The sequence below is a fragment of the Rutidosis leptorrhynchoides genome, chromosome 1, assembly GCF_046630445.1.
Source record: "Rutidosis leptorrhynchoides isolate AG116_Rl617_1_P2 chromosome 1, CSIRO_AGI_Rlap_v1, whole genome shotgun sequence".
NCBI lineage: Eukaryota > Viridiplantae > Streptophyta > Magnoliopsida > Asterales > Asteraceae > Rutidosis > Rutidosis leptorrhynchoides.
The window spans coordinates 374,665,200-374,690,250 of record NC_092333.1 but is presented as its reverse complement, the minus strand read 5'-3'; positions in this window follow the sequence as shown (position 1 = coordinate 374,690,250).

Genomic DNA, 25,051 nt, shown 5'->3' with positions numbered 1-25,051 from the left:
AGTCTTCACCTATTCTGGATGAATTGGGGATGGGTTCGTAGCCTCCTCAATCATTGGAAATAAGAAGAAGGCGATTCTTTTCATTCCCCACATTGTCCTCTTGGCGAAGAACCTGAAGCACTTACCGGCGAACCTGTTCGAGACACCATTTTCTCTCTCATTTCCAGGGTATCTCGTCACGATTATATACTACATCAAATTCTAGATTTTATTTATCCGCTCGTTCCGACCGACAATCATCCTGGAATAATAGAAGAAGTCAACGAACTTCGCGCTCGGGTAGTGGCTTTGGAGAATATGGTGCAGAGATTACAAACACCAGCAGCAGCACCAGCAGCATAACCAGTACCACCATCATCAACGCCAACAGTACCATTACCACCTCCAACCACAACCGCGTTGTAAACCTCAACTTCACAATCTGTCCCACGAGCATCAACGTCATACGCACCATAGGTACCAAGGAGTACCAACAACAATAACTGACGAAGTATTAATTCATAACTTCATTGGAGAAACATTTCGCGGCGATTATATAATCTCTAAAGTCTTAGAGATTATCTAATCTAGCCCTAACCATAAATCAGTTAAGCTAACCAAAATGATAGAAAGAAGAGTAGAAACCCTGACAAAAATGGTGTGTGATTAACAAGTTAAACTTGTTTTACCAACAGCATCAATAGTACCGTCAACGTCACCAGCATCGTCAGTACAGTCAACATCAGAATCAACAACACCTATAACATCACAAACTCCGTTAGTTCAAGAATCACTGTGGACATCATTACGAATCAATAACGTGTATATTGTATCAACAAATTATGAAGAATTAACTCATTCTCTCTGAAGAAATTATATATATATTTTATATATATATATATTTTTTGAAATGAAAAACAAATCTTTCCGTGCTAAGCTATTGTGTGTGAATCTTAACTACTCAGTTAATTCATATTACAAATATGCAATAATGTACGTCCCTCACCCGCGACTTAACCATCGTTAACTACAATCTCTGTCTCAATTCAACAAATTCCAATTCCTAATAAATCAAGTATATATTTGATTTTACATTTCATCATTGATGTAACCAAAACTTTTTAGATAACATCATTCGTACTTTGTGAAGTTCACAAGAATTTAACGAAAACCAACATCACATCTCAACAAATAACGAAGTATTGATTCATAATTTCAATATTATTGAAGAAATACTTATGTAACCTCTAAACCTTCAAGGAATTATTCAATTCGAGTTCCAACCGTAAATCGAATGAGTTTAATTTAGTATTAACTCATTAAAATCTATGTTACATCTGAGGAGAATATATACATATATATTTTCATAAAGACTGTAATAAAATTCTTATGTACAAAATATTAATTGTGAAAATTTTTTAACGGGTAGGTAATACCCGAGAGATATATATAAATTCACAATTAATATGTTACATTCTTCGAATCAGATTAAGCAAATTATCAATTATACTTCCTACTTTCACAATAATATACATTCTTTCATAGAAATCAAAACAACCATACTCATTCAAACCCAATTACGTATTCTGATTTTAAAATCTCAGAATTTAATTCGAGATATAACCGGTACCATTACTTTTAGATTCCTACATCTTTCAAAGCTATACTTTGACTTCAAAAGTGTGTTAGAACATCAAATGTATACAAACGATTACAATCTATGTTCAAACCCTTCGAAAATCTCTGAAGACACTTCAAATAATGAGCAATCGAGATGATGATCCAACCACATATTACCTACAGTTATGTACTTAAAAAGCTCTCGAAACCAAATTCATAATTCAACACATATCTGTGTCAGATCTTTTGGCATTTATTAGCAAAAATAACCTTGCAATTCCTTTGCAAAGTAGCAAATTATATCACAGCTCCAGCAAGACAACTTCGATTTTTTCATTCGGAGTAGCCTTATCATAATTTTGATATATGTGATTACCCTTTTGTTACCGGAGAACCTTTCATATTCCACCACATTAGCAATAAACTTACCAACAACTTCACTGATCTTGGGCATTCCGAAGAATCTTTATATTTATCGAAACCTCATCATTTACTCATCTGCCTCTTGTAACGAGAATTGTCATACGAATCATTGGGAGTTAGCAATCAGTATTTTGAAATCTCACAGCATGTTGACGCCAACAGTTATACATAACGTCTATTTCCAAGGCTTACATACTTCGAATGTGAAGTTTCTGAAAAACACTCTGAACCGCGAACTAGTTCTCGAAATGCTGATGAAGCAACAAAAACTGTAAACGACCTTAGCAGTAAAAAGTTTGATGATAAAGATTAGTGTATTAACAAAGCTCAGAAATAGAGAAGTTTTGGAACTGGAAAACGGATTGAGCAAAGTATGAAGGAGGCTGTGGACAAATCACAACGACTGAACCTGCCTTCAAAGAATCCAAATGATTCAGTGTCTGCTGAAGTTATTAACGAATACCTTGCTCCTGACACTAAACCCTTACAGACAATATTCTTCATCATCCTCTGATATTAGAAATTCTAAGATATCATCGTATCTTTCATTATAAATATCCTCTATATTTCTGAAGATATTTCCATAACTATTCTTATCTGGAATCATTTATCTCTTTGCGCTATCTGTATTACATCAAAAAGGAAACTGTTTAGTTCCTATACTCTGTAAACCTTTGAGTTTAAAATATGAATGTTTTTGAAGTAGTGTTGGAAACTGAAGCATGAGTTAGTATAATATAATGACACTTGATCAACGTGATTATATTACAGTAATTCATGCTGAGTTTCTAAATGGAACGTGATGATTCACAGATCATAACATCATCATGTGCCATGTTATACGACTCTTTTATTCTATTTAACCTCTAAAATATCAAGAAAATATTTCTTGATGATTCGGCCTTTTCCAAGGTATTCTAGTAATTTGACAAGTCAAGATCGTGCCATCACAATTTCCTTCCTAGAACATTAACAATGTTCATTCCGAAAATCATATTTGTGAATTCTGGACCATTACAAGCGGTGCTTAATCGCAAGAAGAAGAAACGAAAGGATAAAACTCCAAAATAGAAATTGGGGTATAAATTGCAGCAAATAAAAGAGAGCATTAACTATGGATGACAATGATTATAGAAGATAGAAACAGAGACTTTGAAATATTAGGGAAGATATAAAGCCCAACGACAAACCAAAAATTATAAACCATATATATCGATGCATATAGCAATATAAAGACACAGGAGAACTAGAAACACTATAAACCCAAGAGTATAGTAGAAGTAAATAGATTCTCCCGGCGGTACATAAAAAAGAAGAATGACTGATATGAAAGTTATAAGTATATCGAGAATCAGAACTGGATAGAGCATATTGATGAATACTTTAAAATATGAGTTGACGGGGAAAGAATAGAAGGTGATGAAACATGACTAGGAACTTAGAAATCAACAGATTTAACTCACACAATGACGGAATAAGTGAATCAAACCCTCTAGTGAATAGGTTAAGCTTTTTATGATTAATTTAGTCATACCACAACTAAATCAAGTGTGATTAGATCAACACCTAGAGCTATTATTCACCACCTAGGTGATTTGGGTTGAGAGAGAATCGGAGGAGCTCACCAGATCTGAGTGTGTGTAACAAATGAGAGGCTTAACCTAAAAATGAAGAACATAAGACTTTATATACCCCTACTGTTGACTCACCCGTATGATTCATCTATCACACATACGAGTTGGCTTCATCAGCCGTACGGGTGATCACTCACTCGTGTCTTCTCATTTAGATTGTAATTGTGACTTAGCTCAGCATCAACCGTGCGTATGAGCCTGTCATCCATACGAGTGAGGCTTCACTCGGACGTCTGACTAAGTCTAACATAGTCAAACATCCACATCTCGTTCCTGCAGTTGCTGTAACCACATACAAACACAAATAGGATAATAACGAACGATCATGGTGGCCTGTAAACTGTTATACCTGCAATGGACGTGGGTAGATGTCTAGGGACTTGCATAAAATGCATCAACAGAAGGTGTGAGTTGTAAGAAAGGGAAGGAGGTAAATTTATAAGAAAATCTCCGACAGAACAATTAAAATGGACGATCGCATTTAAAGCGGATCCTAATTCCTTTTGTTACCGGAGAATCAAATCTTATTACAAAGATTTTCTTCAAATCCCTTGAAATCTGGAAATCAATCATATCTACGTCAAATGATAAGATGAATCTACACTTACTCATTTCACTCTTCTATGTTAGCTTCGTTCGTACTCTTCATATAAATGGATTGTTTATCCAAATTATTCGCTGATGATAAAACTCTAATTTTCAGCCTGTATGCATCATGAAAACATACTTATTATCATTCACGGCCTTTCCACTGAAATTTCGGGACGAAATTTCTTTAACGGGTAGGTACTGTGACAACCCAGAAATTTCCAATCAAATTTAAACTTTATCTTTATATTATTCTGACACGATAAGCAAAGTTTGTTAAGTTAAATCTCAAGAATTTTAAATTGTGTTCATACATTCATTATAATCTCGACCAAATTCAGACGATTCACGAACCGTTATATATAAATAAATATGTATATATATGTATATATATATATATTATAACTTGAGAATATTAATAAAGTATTAAACGTATAATACTTTACATGATCGTATTTGTTTCAATATGTTTAGTGATGGAATTAGAAGATAATATCAAATTGTTAATTTATCAGATACATTATGATATGATTACGGGTCTATGTTATGAGGTCCACTGTGATTTAAGAAATCTATTCTTTTTGACAACATTCGGAAAATGGTAAAGTGATTTATAAGTAAGAACGTGAAGTGTAAATAACTTAGATGTTGGATATCGACAAGTTAAGTAACTCGACATTTTTCATTAAGATGATTTCATACGTTTATTTAACCTTTGAACTTTATCCCATGCTTCACCAACAAACTGTAATTTAAAAACTTGAAACCTATTATGAATATATATGATTCTACTTTTTTAAAACATTTTATGATATAACGATTTCTATTATTTTAACCTTTAAACAAAATGATTCTTAAAAATATATTTGGTTTTGGAAAACAAAATTATTATATTTATTTGATTTAGTTTCAAACGTACAAAAACGTTTTCAGTTTAAAAAGAACTTTATTATTAAAACGTATATAACTTTTATAAATATCTAGAACCACTTTTGACAACTCATTACTTAACCAGTATGATAAAGATAACGATATTTATATTTTATTTTATTATATATATATAACGATTTAAATTAATATTATATATATTTATACGCATATTATACGTATATAGTTTTATACTTTTACTATACTTAAACTTTACCTTTACTTTATTTTTACTTTACTTTAACTTTAATAATTCACTTTAATAATTCATACTTTAATAATTCACTTTAATAATTCATACTTTAATAATTCACTTTAATAATTCATACTTTAATAATTCATACTTTAATAATTCACTTTAATAATTCATACTTTAATAATTCACTTTAATAATTCAAAAATATATTATAAATAGAATTCAATAGGATTCATTATTTCATAGAAACTTGAAAATATTTTCCTCTAAACTCTCTCAATCGATTTACATATATATATTTACTCCGTATTATTTCAAGATATTATTAGTATACATAAAATATTACGTCAGAGTGATGTCCGAGTGATTTCGAAATTATTTTTCAAGTGGGATTGGATTAAGGAAATTATGGGTTATAGCTATGGAGGTGATTGGTATGGTTCATGGGTATGCTCGTGAGGTCAATATAGTGTTTATCATCTCCGTTGCGTCTACGTACCTTTCCTGCAATATTGAATCTCAATATTGATACGTGAGTACTCATAATTTAACTTTTACATACTAATAGTGTATCCCTGACTAGTGCTCGAGTATATAGGATTATGCATGTTTGTACTTTTGATATTGCCTTTAGTTAGGTTATGTTGAATCCTGAATTAGTTATATATTCGACTGAGATAAGGTATAAGATATGCATGTCGTTGGAAAGCTAGCGAAAAATTAAGAACTTTTCATTTAGATATCGAATGATTTCGATGAACGGATTTGAAGTTATAGTCCATCGAATTTTTGTATTATTATTAAAAATGATTATTATTATCGTCGTTATTATCGTCGTTCTAGTTTTTTCTTATTATTATTATTATTATCTTTATTAATAAAAGGATTTATCATTAAAAATTGTTATTTTTTTTATTATTACTATCGTTATTATCGTTAAAGTTATAATTAGTATTATTATTATTATCCAATTATTATTATTATTATTATTATTATTATTATTATTATTATTATTATTATTATTATTATTATTATTATTATTATTATTATTATTATTATTATTATTATTATTATTATTATTGGTATTATTATTATTATTATCATTATTAATATATATCATTATTTAAAAATGGTTATTGTTATTGTTATTATTATTATTACTATATTATCATTAAGATAATTATTAGTATTATCGTTAATAATATTATAGTAACTATCATTATTAATATTAGTGTAATTAAAACAAATATTTGTAACACCTAATTATTTTGATTACTATTATTATCATTATTACGAACACGATATAAAAGACGATTAAAAGCTATTAAATGAAACGATTAGGAAATAATGGGTAAGAGTATCATGATGAAATTAAAATATTATAAGATATTGATTTAGATAAAATTATCGTTCTTATTATTTTTATCATTACTATTATTATTAAAATTATCGTTAGTATTAAAACTATCATTTTAACAAAAATTATCATTTTAATAGAAATGTCATTGTTACTATAAAATATCATTATTATTATTATTATTTTAAATAGAATTATTATTTTAAAGATAATATTAAAAATTATCGTAAATATTAAAGTTATCATAATTAGAATTATCGTTTTATCATAATGTCATCTTAGTAATTATAAATATTGATATTTTTATAATAATAATTATTATTACAAAATAATACAACTTTTACTTACTATCATTATAGATATTATTTTATCAAATAAATATTTGATACAAACATATTTTACTACGTGTAATAACTTACTTTAATAATACGTATCATATTATCTTTATAATATTAAATGAACCCTATAAATTTTATCACTTAATATATATAAAAGTATATTTTATTATATAAATATAACATAAAATTTTATTTATTAATAAATAAATTATATTATTTACTCTAATAAATCTTTTAAAAATATTTAAAAATATAAAACGACGATATTTAAACTATATATTAATCATGTATAAATTTTTGGAAATTATTTTGAGTCAAATTTACTTTTGTTGACTTTTGCATATTAGTCTCGAGCATTAGGATTGTGGTACACTATGACTTGACCTAATTTGTTAGACAAATATTGACCAACACATAAATATATATAATTAATTTAGGTTCGTGGATCCGAGGCCAATCTTGCACTTGTTCAATGACGTTATATGTATTTTTACTACGAAATACAGTATGGTGAGTTTCATTTGCCTTTTTACCCTTTATATTTTTGGGCTGAGAATACATGCGCAATTTTTATAAATGTTTTTCGAAATAGACACAAGTAATCGAAACTACATTATATGGTTGAATTATTGAAATCGAATATGCCCCTTTTTATTAAGTCTGGTAATCTAAGAATTAGGGAACAGACACCCTAATTGACGCGAATCCTAAAGATAGATCTATTGGGCCTAACAAACCCCATCCAAAGTACCGGATGCTTTAGTACTTCGAAATTATATCATGTCCGAAGGAGGATCCTGGAATGATAGGGGATATTCTTATATGTATATAGTTAATGTCGGTTACCAGGTGTTCACCATATGAATGATTATTTTTTGTCTCTATGCATGGGACGTATATTTATGAGAACTGGAAATGAAATTCTTGTGGTCTATTAAAATGATGGAAATAAATAATTATGATAAACTAATGAGCTCACCAACCTTTTGGTTGACACTTTAAAGCATGTTTATTCTCAGGTGTTAAAGAAATCTTCCGCTGTGCATTTGCTCATTTTAAAGATATTACTTGGAGTCTTTCATAGCATATTTCGAAGAACGTTGCATTCGAGTCATTGAGTTCATCAAAGATTATTATTAAATCAATTTATAGTTGGATAGTGGATATTATGAAATGGTATGCATGCCTGTCAATTTTTGATGTAAAGAAAGATTTTCTTTTAAAAACGAATGCAATGTTTGTAAAATATATCATATATAGGTCAAATACCTCGCAATGTAATCAACTATTGTGAATCGTTTATAATGTATATGAACGGGTCCTTTCACACTCACATGAGTGGCATCAAGAAAAAGACATCGTTAGATCATCTAAAGCGGCTAGAGCCGATTCTAGCCATGACTTTGATTCCATTTCCGCAAAGTTAGATGCTTTCGAGAGACGAATGGAAAAGATGACTAAAGATATTCACGCAATACGAATTAGTTGTGAGCAGTGTGGAGGACCACATTTGACAAAAGATTGTCTCAGTATTGAACAAACAATGGAACAAAGAGAGAATGTTTCATACATGAACCAAAGGCCTAGAAATAATTATCAACATAATTATCAACCGTCAAGACCCAACTACAATCAAAATTAGAATTATAACCGAAATGTTCCATACAACAACCAACAAGGTCCTAGCAATCAACAAGTATCTAACAATACTTACAACCAGCAAAGACCTATTTATCCAAATAAACCACCACAAACCGATTATAAAAAGCCAAATTTAGAAGATATGATATCGAAGCTAGTTGAATCTCAAACTCAATTTTTCATATCTCGGAAACAAACTAATGAACAAAATGCTCAAGCATTTAGAAATCAACAAGCTTCAATCCAAAATCTGGAACAAGAAGTAAGCAACCTCGCAAGGTTAATAGGTGAAATAAAACCAGGGAGTTTACCTAGCGATACAAATGCTAACCCCCGAAATAAAATAGTTAAAGCCATTATCACAAGAAGTGACTCAAACCACCTGAAATACCTATAATTTCTGATGACTCTACTCCTACTACACAGGCACCACAGCCTGAGTAAGAGAAGGAATCAGAACCGGTAGTTAAAAAGGTTAATGATGATAACACAATTAAGGCAAAGCCTTATGTTAAACCATACCAACCACCGATTCCTTACCCGAGTAAAATAAGAAAAGAAAGACTTGAAGCCGAGCAATCCAAATTCTTGGATATGTTTAAAAAAATAAATGTCAATCTTCCTTTCATTGATGTGATTTCAGGAATGCCAAGGTATGCTAAATTCCTGAAAGATCTAATCACAAATAGAAAGAAAATGGAAGAACTCTCGGCCGTTACTATGAATGCTAATTGTTCTGCAGTGCTATTGAATAAGATACCAAAAAAACTCTATGATCTAGGAAGTTTCACAATTCCATGTTTTCTGGGTAGTCTTAATTCAATAGAAGTATTGGAAGACTTTGGTGCTAGTATAAATTTAATGCCATATTCATTATACGCTAAACTAGACCTTGGAGAATTGAAACCAACAAGAATAAGCATACAAGTAGCCGATCGATCAGTAAAATATCCTTGAGGGATAATGGAAAATATGCTAGTTTAAGTTGGTATTTTAGTATTTCCAGTAGACTTTGTTATTCTGGACATGGAAGAAGATTCTCGAGTTCTTCTTATATTAAGAAGACCATTCTTAAACACGGCTAAAGCAATAATAGACGTGTTCGGTAAGAAACTGACTCTAAGTATAGAGAATGAGAGTGTTACCTTTTCTGTTGATAGAGCTATGCAACAACCGCAATCTGTAGATGATACCTGTTATTATGTTCAAACCAAAGATTCACAAGAAGAATTGTTACAAGAATTTCCAGAATTACAAGGTACATGAGAATGTTCTTTAGGGGAAGGAATTGAACCAATTGATGAAGCTGAAATGTTAGCTACACTCATGGCTAATGATTACGAACCAACAACAGAAGAACTTCAAGTACTAAAAGAGGAAGACAGATATCGATACAAATCATCGGTAGAAGAACCACCGATATTAGAGTTAAGGTCACATCCAAACAATTTGGAATACGCTTATTTACATGGTGAATCTGAATTACCTGTAATAATATCGTCTTCTCTTACGGAAAATGAAAAATCTCAACTCATTTCTGTGCTAAAAGCTCATAAACCAGCTATTGCATGGAAGATTCATGACATTAAAGGAATAAGTCATTCGTATTTGTGACGACCCGGAAATTTCTGACCAAATTTAAATTGATCTTTATATGTTTCCGACACTATAAGCAAAGTCTATAATGTTGAGTCTCAAAAATTTTGAACTGTTTCATATATTCATTGACATTCGACCATTCCCGATATATATATATATATATATATATATATATATATATATATATATATATATATATATATATATATATATATATATATATATATATATATATATATATATATATATATATATATATATATATATATATATATATATATATATATATATATATATATATATATATATATATATAGGGGAACGATCAATGGGGAAGTAACCAATCGGGGGGAAGTGGGGGGGAAGCAAAAAAAAAAAAATTTCGTTTTTTTTGAAATTATTTTTTTCGGCATCAAGATCACACAAAAATATGAACATTTAGAAGAGACACTTCGTGATGAATGTTATTATTTAGGCGGGAAAACGATCGACAAAAATAACATTCAAGATAATATTGTCCGTGAAGAACATGAACTTTTTTTTTCATGTTTTGTGAAGTAAAATTTCGCCCGATTTAGAGTTTAGGGTTTAGGGTTTAGGGTTTGGTAATTTTGGGTTTATTCCATAAACCCAAAACACCAAACCCTAAACCCTAAACCCTAAACCCTAAACTCTAAACCGTTCGTGTTAAAAACTCAATCTAAATCCTAAATCTAAACCCTAAACCCTAAATTTCTAAACCTTAATATCTAAACCCTATAAACCCTAATATCTAAACCCTAATATCTAAACCCCAATAGCTAAAATCTCAAAATACGCTCGAAAAACACGATAATTGTTATATATTACTTCTTCGGGCGTTTTCCCGCCAAAATAAATATATTTATCACAAAGTGTCTCTACTAAATGTTCATATTTTCATCTCATCTATAATGTTCGTGAACAAAGTTTTTTCAAAAAACGAAAAATTTTTTTTTGCTTCCCCCCGTTTCCCCCCGAATGGTTACTTCCCTCTTGATCCTACCACTATATATATATTAAATAAAGTATTATATGATTTGATGATTTGAATTAATAATTAAATTGTTAGTAATACATATTTATGTAAATATAATGTAATTCAAAAATAAATGGCTTTGAATTCATTTAGTTAACAATAATAGCACTCGTTTATCATTCAATTGGTTATTTAGACAAACTTATATGATTTTAAAATAAACGGTAATCCGAATATGAGTAATATAAATTTTAGGCTTATTAAAAATGTATTTAGAAACTATTTGTTGAATTGTAAAACTTTTTATATTTTACTTGGGGTTGGGAGTAAATAATTAATGTAATTTTTATTTAATAGTAAATGATCGAATTTCATACCATAATGACCAAAATAAATAAATATAGTTACTGTAAAAATTTGGAATTTTTCTATGAACTTTTATCCCCCATCAATTATCAACGGAGCACGATATTGAACCCAATTGAGAGTGTCGGCAGGTGAAGACAATTGAAATTAAAGGCTGCTATGAGATTTAACATATTTTAAATTCAGTATTATAATATTACATTTATAATTAATTATATTATTAAATATATGCATATATCATACTTATATATACATACATATAACACATTCATCCCCATTTATGAACCACCAAGAACATCACACGCCACCACCTCCGACAAACTCCATTACCGGCCATCATTCAACACCCATCTACACGACCCACTATTTAAAATCACCACCATGAACCATCTATCATTAAGAAAACCCACGATCACCAACCCACCACCATCGCTTATATTACTACAATTGTTTAAACGAAAATCACCATCTTCGGTCACCTTAACCGAAGCATCGATCAACCACCATTCCAACAATCAAGTGTACATTTTCTTGTTACCATTTCATTTTTTGTTTCACGTTCGAACCAACACCTCACATAAGCCCACTTTCTACTTATGCTTTTGGTTTTCTAATCGAACCATCAAAACCACTACCACCTTGTTTTAATCTCGGTCTTCGAACACGATTAACCATTCACCCGATCACCACCTCCACGCCACCATTTCACCTCTATAGAACACCATAACCGCCACCATCACCATGTATGATTATCACTCTTGAAACCACAACCACCCTACCTCCACCACTGAACACCCATAATCACCTCAATCGTCACCCTACCACACCAAACCTTCACTTTAATCAAGTTTTACTATCATCTTATTTGGTATTTGTGACGACCCGAAAATTTCCGACCAAATTTAAACTTAATCTTTATATAATTCCGACTTTATAAGAAATGAATTTTAATAAATCTTGAACCTCCTAAAAGAGTTTTACACAAGCTTTTGGTCACCCTTTTATTCCGACGATTCACGAACGTCATAACTTGATTTAATTGTTTAATTGTTTAATTATTGTGTATATATATGGATTTGATGGAATTTGATAATCTATTAATCAAACATGTTCTACACATTAACAAAGTTCATAAAACCCATTTTATGAAGATTAAAGTAAGCGGAAGCATGTAAAGTTCATGTTATATAACAACCATTTTGAAATACAAATTCCATAAATATATCAAGTCTTGAATAATATGCTTACATACAACAAGTGGGTTTAGAGTTTTACCTCCCCAAGCTAGTTGAGGGTTACTACAAGATGATGAAGAAGATGATGATGAACAAGCAACTTCTAACTTGAAGCCTCAAGCTTTGTATACCCACAAGCCTTTTCCAAATCAACACCCTAGGAATTGGTTAGGATTTTTTGACACTAATTAGCAAGAAAAACTAGTTTGAAGAACCTCTTCTTCCTCCTCAATATTTTTGGCAAAAAAAAAAAAAATGGGAGAGAATTTTGCAAATTCAAAATGCTAGTAAGAGAGTGTGTGTGAAAGAGTGCAAGAGTGAATGCATGTGGATGGAGTATAATTACAAGTAAAAGCAAGCATGGGGTGGGTGTCTTGGAACCCCCAAAACCGCCACCACCCCTTCCTCTTTTTTTTTTTGCTTTTCATTTTATAAAATGTCTTGTAATAATTCCTTGATACATTCACATCCTTGTTAATTTAAATACATGCACATATTTTGATCTTATAAACCATTTATAAGATATATATGTTACTAACATATATATTTATATAATTTTATAAACCACTTTATAAAATTATAACACACATATAAGTATAATTATATAAATAATTAAACTTGCACTTATAATTATCCAAATAATTATTTCTTGCATTTTATCTTTAGAAAACCAATTTCTAAAATCTAAGTGTCAAGTATTTATTTTAAAGATCCACTCGTTAAAACAAATACATATAAAAGGTGTTGTTGGCTTGTTATTGGGTATGACCCGACTTGGATCATAACATATTGGCCACATTAATTTACTATGTCTCTCGGGCATATGAAATACCTTCAATCTCCTACTTGCACGAGAAACATAAGAAATTAATGCAAGTGATGGATACCACCTAACGACCGTCCATCACCCCTAATATGTTATGACTTAGTGCCATTCAATAACATCATCCCTTTCGAGTTCCCATCTCGAATATGATTAGGTGAATCTTTCAATATATCCTTTTGTCCTAGATGTCATGTTAAATCCAAGAGACATAGAATGATCACTATCTTATAGATTTAACTTTATCAGGCCTTAGACATCTGACTCTCAACGAATAAGAGGGACAAATTCCATCTTGGCTACATACGTCCTGGACACTACACTTCGTACCATACCTGAAGCCTCCCTTATGAGCTACCTTTTCAGAACAGCGAAGGAAAGAATCAAGGCACAATATTCGGTGAATATCTGAACCCAATATGTATCTCAGGTCAGAGGATACAATGATATTCTCCTTTACTCAAGACTACATGTGATCAACCACAAAGGCTCCATACAGTAAATCTTGAGAGCGGGTCTTCCAATATTTGTGTCCCACAAATATCTATGAACTTTGGTTGCAACCTTGCCCCACATTCACCATTTGAATGTTAACTAATCCAAGTTCATAATAGTCTAGACCTCACACTTGTTCCCACGAAGGTGATCAACTACGGAATTTAGAATAATTATTTATTCATGGATAAAATATGCAAAATTAGAGCATGACTCATAATTAAATTAATACCATAATTATATTAATGAGTTTGAACTAATTCGTTCCGTTACAATACATAAAATAGATCATTTCCAATCACTAGAATATCGAAGCCCTAATGCACAAACATGTCCCTCATGTTTTGGCCCATGTAAAAGCTTCGTGAGTGGATCCGCAACATTATGATCTGTGTGAACTTTGTGAATACATATATTTCCCTTTTCAACTTCATCCCTGATGTAGTTGAATCTCCACTCAATGTGAAGAGTCTTTTGATGAGCGCGAGGTTCCTTGATTTGAGCAATCGCACCCTCGTTGTCACAAAAGATCTCAAGAGGGTCCTGAACGGAAGGGACCACTCCTTAGTCATCGATGAATTTATTCATCCATGCCGCTTCCTGAGCTGCCAGTGAGGCGGCAATGTACTTCGACTCTGTAGTGAATAACGCAACAACATCCTGTTTTGAACTCTTCCAAGAGACCGCACCACCATTTAACATGAAGACATAAACAGATTGTGATAGAGAGTCATCTCGATCAGTTTGGAAACTTGCGTCCACGTAACCCTTTACAGCGAGTTCCTCCTCACCAGACCCATATATTAGAAACATATCCTTAGTTCTCCTAAGGTATTTCAATATACTTTTAACAGCAACCCAATGGCTGTTTCCTGGGTTATTCTGGTATCTACTTGTCAAGCTTAGAGCGCATGACGCATCCGGTCTAGTACATATCATTGCATACATTATAGACCCAATAGCAGATGCGTATGGGACATTTTTCATCCTCTCTTGTTCATCTTTTGTGGTGGGACACTGAGATGAACTGAGAACGGTTCCTCTTTGAATAGGTACCAAACCTTTCTTAGAGTTTTCCATCTCGAACCTTTTCAAGACCTTATCAATGTATGTACTTTGACTTAAACCTATCAATCTTTTGGATCTATTCCTATAGATCCCTATCCCCAATATATATTGTGCTTCTCCAAGATCCTTAATGGAGAAGCAACTCTTTAGCCAAGTTTTGACTTCTTGCATTATGGTAATATCATTCCCAAATAATAATATATCATCCACATATAGCACAAGGAACATAACAGAGCTCCCACTAGCTTTCTTGTATACACAAGCTTCATCACCATTTTTAATGAAGCCAAATTTCTTTGCCTCTTCATTAAAATGATGATTCCACATTCTAGATGCTTGTTTCAATCCGTAGATTGATTTCTTTAACTTGCATACCTTTTTAGGATTTTTCGGATCAACAAAACCTTCGGGCTGTACCATATAGACATCTTCCTCAAGATATCCATTTAGGAAAGCGGTTTTGACATCCATTTGCCATATTTCATAATCATAATGAGCAGCAATGGCAAATAATATCCTAATAGACTTTAGCATTGCCACAGGCGAGAAAGTTTTATCATAGTCAACCCCTTGAGTTTGAGTGAAACCTTTTGCTACAAGTCTAGCTTTGTATGTATCCAAGTTTCCATGTATGTCGGTTTTCTTCTTGAAAAGCCATTTGCAATCAACTAGCTTGGAGCTAGGAGGTTGCACAACAAGTTCCCAAACTTGGTTTTCATACATGGATTGCATCTCGGCGTTCATGGCTTCCTGCCATTTGTCTTTATCAATCCTTGATAAAGCATCTTCGTAGTTTGTCGGTTCATCCAAATCAACCGTATAGCAACCATCCACGAGAAAACCATATCTCTCAGGAGGATTACTAATCCTACTAGATCTACGAACGCTCTGTATACTTTGATCATCCACATGATCATTTTCAACATCCTCATGTTGAGTGCTAGTGTCAACCATTTGTGTATCATTGACTTGATCTTGAACCTCTACAAGATATATTTTCCTTTCACCATCACCTTCCATAAGGAATTTGGTTTCAAGGAATTCCGCCTTTCGAGCAACAAATACATTTTGCTCGGTCGGATCATAGAAATAGTATCCCATATCATCCTAGGGATATCCTATGAAGATACACTTTGTGGATCGAGCATGTAACTTATTAGCAACATGGAGCTTAGGATAAGCTTCACATCCCCATACTTTCAAGTATGATAGAGAAGGAGGTTTTCCAAACCACATCTCATGAGGAGTTCGTTCCACTTTCTTGGTTGGGGCCATATTTAAGATACGGGCCGCGGAGCTTAGGCAATAACCTCAAAATGATAGAGGTAACGAGCTTCTTGCCATCATAGATCGAACCATATCCATTAGGGTTCGGTTCCTCCTTTTGGAAACTCCATTAAGTTGGGGTGTTCCGGGTGGAGTAAGTTGTGAGATAATCCCACAACTCCTAAGATGATCTTGAAAAGCATCGCTTAGGTATTCACCTCCTCTATCGGTACGAAGTACCTTAATTGTCTTATTGAGTTGATTTTGTACTTCGTTTTGATATTCTTTGAATGCTTCAAAAGTTTCATCCTTGTGTCTTAATAAGTAGACATATCCGAAACAACTAAAGTCATCAATGAAGGTAACAAAGTATCTTTCACCATTCCTTGTCATGGGCTTAAAGGGTCCACACACATCCGAATGTATTAATCCCAATAAGTCTTTAGCCCTTTCATAGGTCCCTTTGAAAGGTGCTTTAGTCATCTTGCCTTGTAAACAAGATTCACATACTTCAAACGAATCCATTTCATTTGATTTCAAAAGTCCATTCTTTTGAAGTGTATGCATTCGGTTCTTGTTTATGTGACCAAGGCGACAATGCCATAATTAGGAATCACTCAAATCCCTTTTGAGTTTCTTGGTGCTAGTATGGTATATTGAGCTACTAGATGATGTGTCATCATTAACCAATTCATAAATTCCATTTGAAGGCGAAGCCTTAAAATAGAATACATTATCTAAATAAACGTGGATATCATCATTAACAAAATTAAGATTAAAACCACATTGTTTCTAACTGGAAACGGAAATAATGTTTCGACATAAATCGGGTGCATACAAAACATCATTCAAAATAAGTTCCAAACCACTTGGAAGCTTTAACACAAAGTCTCCTTGAGCCTTCACTTGCATTTTGGCTCCATTACCCATAAAGAGACTTGATGTTCCCGCTTGCTTGCTACTTCTTTTGAACCCTTGCAATGAATTGCAAATGTGAGTTCCACATACAGTGTCTAATACCCATGTATTAGAAGAAGTAATACTAAGCTCTATATATACCATATATATATTACCTGAGGTTTGCCCCGCATCCCTCTTTTCCTTCAACTCCTTGAGGTAGACCGGGCAGTTTCGTTTCCAGTGACCCATTTCACCGCAACCGAAACATGGGTCTTCCTTGGGGTTTGCTTGTCCGGCAACCTTTTGCTTCTTGTTCTTGTTTTTGGTTGGGGTAACCATCTTCCCCTTTCCCTTGCCTTGATGAGCGGGTCCTTTCCTCTTAGCCGCCTTAGGCTTAGAGGTGTTGTTACCTTTGGACCCACCATCATTGATCATTAGCACGGGTGAAGCCCTTTTACCCATGCTAGTTTCGGCCGTCCTTAACATGCCATGAAGTTCACCAATGGTCTTATCCATCCCATTCATATTGTAATTAATTACAAATTGGTCAAACATCTTTGACAAGGAGTTTAGGATAAGATCAGTGGCTAGCTCATTAGATATGTTGAGATTAAGATGGTTTGCACGATCAATAAGGCTTTTCATTTTGAGGACATAAGAGGATACGGATTAGGTGTCATCCATACGACATGCATGTAGCGCTCGAACCATTTCAAAGCACTCGACACGTGCTTGTTGAAGGAACATCTCCTTCAATTGCGTAATCATGTCATATGCACTATGATGTTCGAAATCCTTTTGGAGTTCGGGTATCATAGTCCCAAGCATTAGGCAAGCGACTTGCACCGAATCGGCGCAATACTTGTCATAATAAGCCATGCCCTCTAGATCTTCCTCATCCGGTTGGTCGGGAATAGGGTCCTCCAACACATACGCTTTATCCTCAAGTTTGAGGACAATCCTAAGATTACGGAACCAATCCATAAAGTTCGTATGGTTGAGTTTATCTTTCTCGAGGAGAGACCTTAATGATAGGTTGTTTAGGTTAAGTGGTGCATTTTGCATGTTGTTGTTATTTGCGGCCATCTACAAAATTAACAAAGTTCAGTTAAGTATCGATTTTAAATTTAATAAACAACACCCTTTTATAATTAATTGTCTTATTAAATATTAGAATCCAACGGTAAATCAAATTTTGGTTAGGTGACCTTTATCCCGTTATTTGATTTAGCTAGGTAGTCATTTATATGACAATTGCAATCCTTTTGCAACTTCTAAATTATGGGATCATGCAATCCTTTTGCATGGCATATTTATCCCATCAACGCCTATTTGTTCCTCATGTTTCGGTGACCCTAAGTTCATGATTCCCAAATCAAGTTGTCCTACTTGTGTAAACATGTAAAATCAACATACAAGTGGTTAGGTGATCTTTATCCCACAAGCATGCAAATTTTACCTTAACCATATTAGTTAGTTCATAATGGTTAGGTGACCTTTATCCCATTATGAGTTCCCTACTATGTTCAAGTGTTCCCACAAAAGAATGGCGTTTAACTTGTTTACCTTGTTTTAGTTAAGGGATTTTAAGTTTTCATAAATTCTAGTTTAAGAAAACATTTGCCATACACCAACATGCATTTGGTGTATAGTACATTATGAAAAACCAATTTTCATTTCATATTAGTAAAGCCAATTACATGATATAAACCATTTTATATACATTAACATCATGTCCTTAATAACCATTTATTAGTGTCCTTTGTTGTTTTAATTATAACCAATTATAATGTCATTTTGCAAGTTGTAAATATGTGATAAATTGTAGCAACCAAACATACAAACACAATAAACATGCAAAACAACCAAGTTCACAATCAAGCCAATTTGGTAGACATTTGTTTAGCCAAAACAAATGTCACCTTCTAAGGGTAATGAAAAAGTGGGAGATTTACAAATCTCCCACTAGCTCTTGCATCCATCTTGTGTTCTTCATTCATCTTGAATCTTCATTCTTCATTCTCTTTACAAAAAATATATCCTAATACATTTTTCTAGAAAATGAAATTACAACCTAATCTATTTTACATACCAAATATAAAATAAATTACAAATGAATAAATATTACAAATTATTACAAACCAAATGAATGAATTAATATTACAAACCATAAGAATGAATAAAACAACCACATCATACACACATGCAACCACAAGGCCAAGGCTTGATTGTGAACAACAACTAACAACAAAACTTGACCAAACTTGAAGTTCCAAACCCATTTTGGAACCCATGAAATTCGGCCAAAATTAAACCCCACCCAAAATCCAAAATTTTTTACATTCTAGTTTCATGCATGTTACTAGATTGTAACATTAGTGGATTTAAAAGTCATAAACAAGAAGCATATTTCAAAGACCTTGGCTCTAGATACCATTGATGGAATTTGATAATCTATTAATCAAACATGTTCTACATATTAACAAAGTTCATAAAACCCATTTTATGAAGATTAAAGTAAGCGGAAGCATGTAAAGTTCATGTTATATAACAACCATTTTGAAAGATAAATTCCATAAATATATCAAGTCTTGAATAATATACTTACATACAACAAGTGGGTTTAGAGTTTTACCTCCTCAAGCTAGTTGAGGGTTACTACAAGATGATGAAGAAGATGATGATGATGAACAAGCAACTTCTAAATTGAAGCCTCAAGCTTTGTATACCCACAAGCCTTTTCCAAATCAACACCCTAGGAATTGGTTAGGATTTTTTGACACTAATTAGCAAGCACAACTAGTTTGAAGAACCTCTTCTTCCTCCTCAATATTTTTGGCCAAAAAAAAATGAGAGAGAATTTTGCAAATTCAAAATTCTAGTAAGAGAGTGTGTGTGAAAGAGTTCAAGAGTGAATGCATGTGGATGGAGTATAATTACAAGTAAAAGCAAGCATGAGGTGGGTGTCTTGGAACCCCCAAAACCACCACCACCCCTTCCTCTTATTATTTTTTTTTTTTTTTGCTTTTCATTTTATAAAATGTCTTGTAATAATTCCATGATACATGCACATCCTTGTTAATTTAAATACATGCACATATTTTGATCTTATAAACCATTTATAAGATATATATGTTACTAACATATATATTTATATAATTTTATAAACCACTTTATAAAATTATAACACACATATAAGTTTAATTATATAAATAATTAAACTTGCACTTATAATTATCCAAATAATTATTTCTTGCATTTTATCTTTAGAAAACCAATTTCTAAAATCTAAGTGTCAAGTATTTATTTTAAAGATCCACTCGTTAAAACAAATACATATAAAAGGTGTTGTTGGCTTGTTATTGGGTATGACCCAACTTGGATCATAACATATTGGCCACATTAATTTACTATGTCTCTCGGGCATATGAAATACCTTCAGGATTTATATATATTTAACTTGAAAATATGATAATTAAATATCTCATTAAGTATATTAACAAAGTATTATATACATATATATATATATATATATATATATATATATATATATATATATATATATATATATATATATATATATATATATATATACTAATTTAAATAGTTTTTAATCAATATATATGTTACTATTTAAACGACGCAATTAACTTATGTTAAAATGTATTTACATATAATGTATTACGAGTGTAAATACATCCTTACAAGTATTGAATACACTTTATAATATACCAATACATATAAAGGATAGCTATACTCGTATTTCCGTTCAATTTTCTCAAGAATTCTACTCGCATTCATATGGTATTCTTACCCGTATTATACACAGTTTTTAGAAGTATTTACTATTGGTATATACCAATATAAATCTGCAATTATTTGTGTAATATATCATCCATGACCTAATCAATTTAATATATCATGCATGACTTAATACAATTTAACTTATCTTAGATATTTTCACAAAAAGCCAAAATTATAAGCTTATAAATAAGGACCATTTTAACTCATTTTTACTCCACATTTTCTTAAACTAAAAACAAACACTTGAATGCTCTCATATCATACTTTAATCTCAGCAACTTTCCTCTTCATAATCAAGGTAAAATATTTCTCAAAATCCTTGTTCAATTCCTTGTATAGTTGCTATCTTATTATACTTATAAAACTTGTAAAAACTAGAACTTGTTTTGGTGAACACCAAGCTTGTTTGAAAAAAAAATCTAATCTTTCTAAAATAACTCTAATAACACTTATTTATATGTATTATGATGTTATATTAAGTTAATATAAGAACTTATAACTTGTACATATGAAGAACACCTTGAAACTTAACATATATCCTTTAATCTCCGTTCGGTAAAAAGCGGGCTGTTTTGGGTTGGGAATTACAAACCTATCTTAGACTTTGAGTTCGAGGCTAAGACTTTGCAAATATGTTAATATATGTAAATAAGACTTCCAGCATTTTTTTCATGATTTTAGACAAAGTGAAAGTATTTTATCAAAAATCATATATTGGGTGGATGCCGGGATTTTTCCAAATCTGTCCACCGACACAAAAAGAGGGTAAAGATCTAAAAATTACTACTTGGGATAAACTTTTCGAAATGGTTTTGTAAAATTTACTTCTTAAGGAATCCATAGCAATTTGATTCACTTTAAACGGAGTTGTAATGAATATTTGGCGAGCAAAACAAAATCTGCTAAAATTAACGTTGTATGGACGAAACTTATATTATAAAAACTATATTAACCATATCCTTGTTAACTTTTCCTATATCCTATATATATATATATATTTGGACATGTTATCAGTATTATAACAAAATATTATAATCTTGGTTAATTCTGTGATTGTATATATGTATAATAATATTCTTGGTACGTCCTAACACAATATGTATACAATACGTTTTGATAAATCCTAAGACAATACGTACACAATACGTCTTAGTTAATTCTAAGATAATACGTATACAATACGTCTCTGGGTTGATGCAAAGAAAATACTTATACAATACGTCGTGGGGTAATTCTAAGATTATATATATATATATATATATATATATATATATATATATATATACCGATTATTGGACTGTTGGACTTTTCGGACTATTTTGGACTACTAACAATGGACTACTAACAATGGACTACTAACATAAAATGTTAAAAATTATTATATATGTATTTTATGAACTTGGTTTATTTTATTCATATGTCGTATTATTATCTGAATCGTTATTATTGTTATCGGTTCGTGAATCCAAGGACGATGGTCATATTTTTAATAAGTTGAAAACTTATTATTAATATACTTTTACTACTGTGAGTATATAGTCCCATTTTTAAACTCTAAAAATATTTTGGGATGAGAATACATGCATTTTATGTTTTATGCCATGGACACAAGTACTTAAAATATATTATACGTTGAGTTGTGCCACATTGAATATCTTCCCTAATAGCTTGGTAACTAATATTTACATGTTGTAAGAACATGTAAGCACGAATCCTATTGGTAGATCTATCGGGTTTGACAACCCCAACCGGGCTAGTCGCTCTAGTATCGTAAATGGTTGCATAGTACTCCGTTTTTACTACACTTGGTACAATGTAGGGAGATTTCATAATAAAGGGAATATGCCACATTAATGGTTAAGTATGGTTACCGAAGTACTCAACAACTTATAGAATACTTTTATACACTTGCGAGTGTACATATATTTATAACTATGAAATCTTGTGGTCTATATTTATATCGATGCTAAACCTATATATCTCACCAACCTTTGTGTTGACTGCCTAAGCATGTTTATTCTCAGGTCCTTAAGAAAGTCTTCCGTTGTTGCATTATCTGAGCAAGCTGTGCATGGAGTTTCATGCTTTGGTTTAAATAAAGTGTTGCATTCAATAAAACCTTTGTCATGTATTATATTCGACTGTTATGTCACGTGTGTAGTATTTGGAAACCGATGTATTTTGGGGAATATTTCTTAAATAATCGCCCACTTGTTTAAAAGATGCATTATGTATAATAATGGTGTTTTTTTTAGAAACGAATGCAATATTTTCTAAAGCGTATCATATAGAGGTCAAATACCTCGCTATGGGACCAATGAATAACGTACCGCGTTTATAGTAATATGGACATGTCGTTTCAGTTGGCATCAGAGCGTTGGTCTTAGCGAACCATAATTTGCATTAGTGTGTCTAACCAGCAGTTGTTAGGATGGATTAGTGAGTCTGGACTTCGACCGTATCTGCATATTATAAATTTTGCTTATCATTTTTGTCAGAAATTACCTGCCTATCAATTTTTAATCTAGACACGTTTTACTGCAATTATTGCATAGATAGTGTGTAGACATATTCATATCTTATCATATCTATCACGGTAGACTCTGTCTGACATCTTTCTTAAATTCCTTCGTAACTTATGGGATTTTGGTATTAAATATACATATGTAAATTATGTATTAAGAATATCAATCTAAGTCCTAAATTTTTTTTTTCAATATCAACAATCATTTCTCTGATCGTGTAAGGCAGATGCTTCACAAAGCTCGAGTTCATCGGATTCTAAAATCTATTCCGATATGGAATTTCATTTGAGCTCCGAGAGCAGTTTAACCGAAATGAACCAACCAATTAGTCATCACTTTTTTTTGGATGAATTGGGGGTGGGTTCGTGGACGAATCAATCAATTTAGACAAGAAAAAGGCGGTCTCTTTCATGAATCTAATTCGCCTCTCGGTGGAGAACATGAGGCACTTACCGGCGAACCCGTTCGTAACACCATTTTCTCTCTCTTTTCCAGGATATGTCGCAACGAGTATAATATTACTAATATTATTGAGGCTATCCGACCTTTACTCCGTATCTTGCATGGTGAATTATTTACTGTCATGAAAAGCAAAACTTAATTAGCAAGTGCATCCTACATCATTTCATTCCCTTTATAAAGCTCTTGACATCTCTTTTAATTCAAGAAACTTTAAACATCTTCTTTCACAATACAAAACAAAACAAATTCTCATCATTTATACTCATATCAAACCACTACCAGCACCAGCACCAGCACCAGCAGTACCAACAACATCACAAGCCACATTACGAGCATCAATATCATACGCACCGCAGGCACTGAGGGATACCAACAATAATGAGTGATGAAGTATTAATTCATTATTTCATTTACGTTGAAGAAATATTCCGCGGCGATTATGTAATCTCTAAAGTTTTAGGGATTACTCATTTCTAGTTTCAACCGTAAACCAAATCAGATTAATATAATATTAACTCATTAAATCCATATTATATCTGAAGAAAATATACATACATATATTTTCATAAAGACTGTAATAAAAATTCTTTTGTACAAAATATTACTTGCGAAATTTTATTTTAATAGGTAGGTAATACCCGAGAAATACTTAAGTTCACATTAATATGTTACACTGTACATTTTCAATGATGTTTCGACAATCGTTAATTATACCCTCTCCTTTCATAGCAATATACATCATTTAACAAAATTCAAGACCACCATTTTCCATACAAATTCAATTACATATTATGATTTTGACAGATCA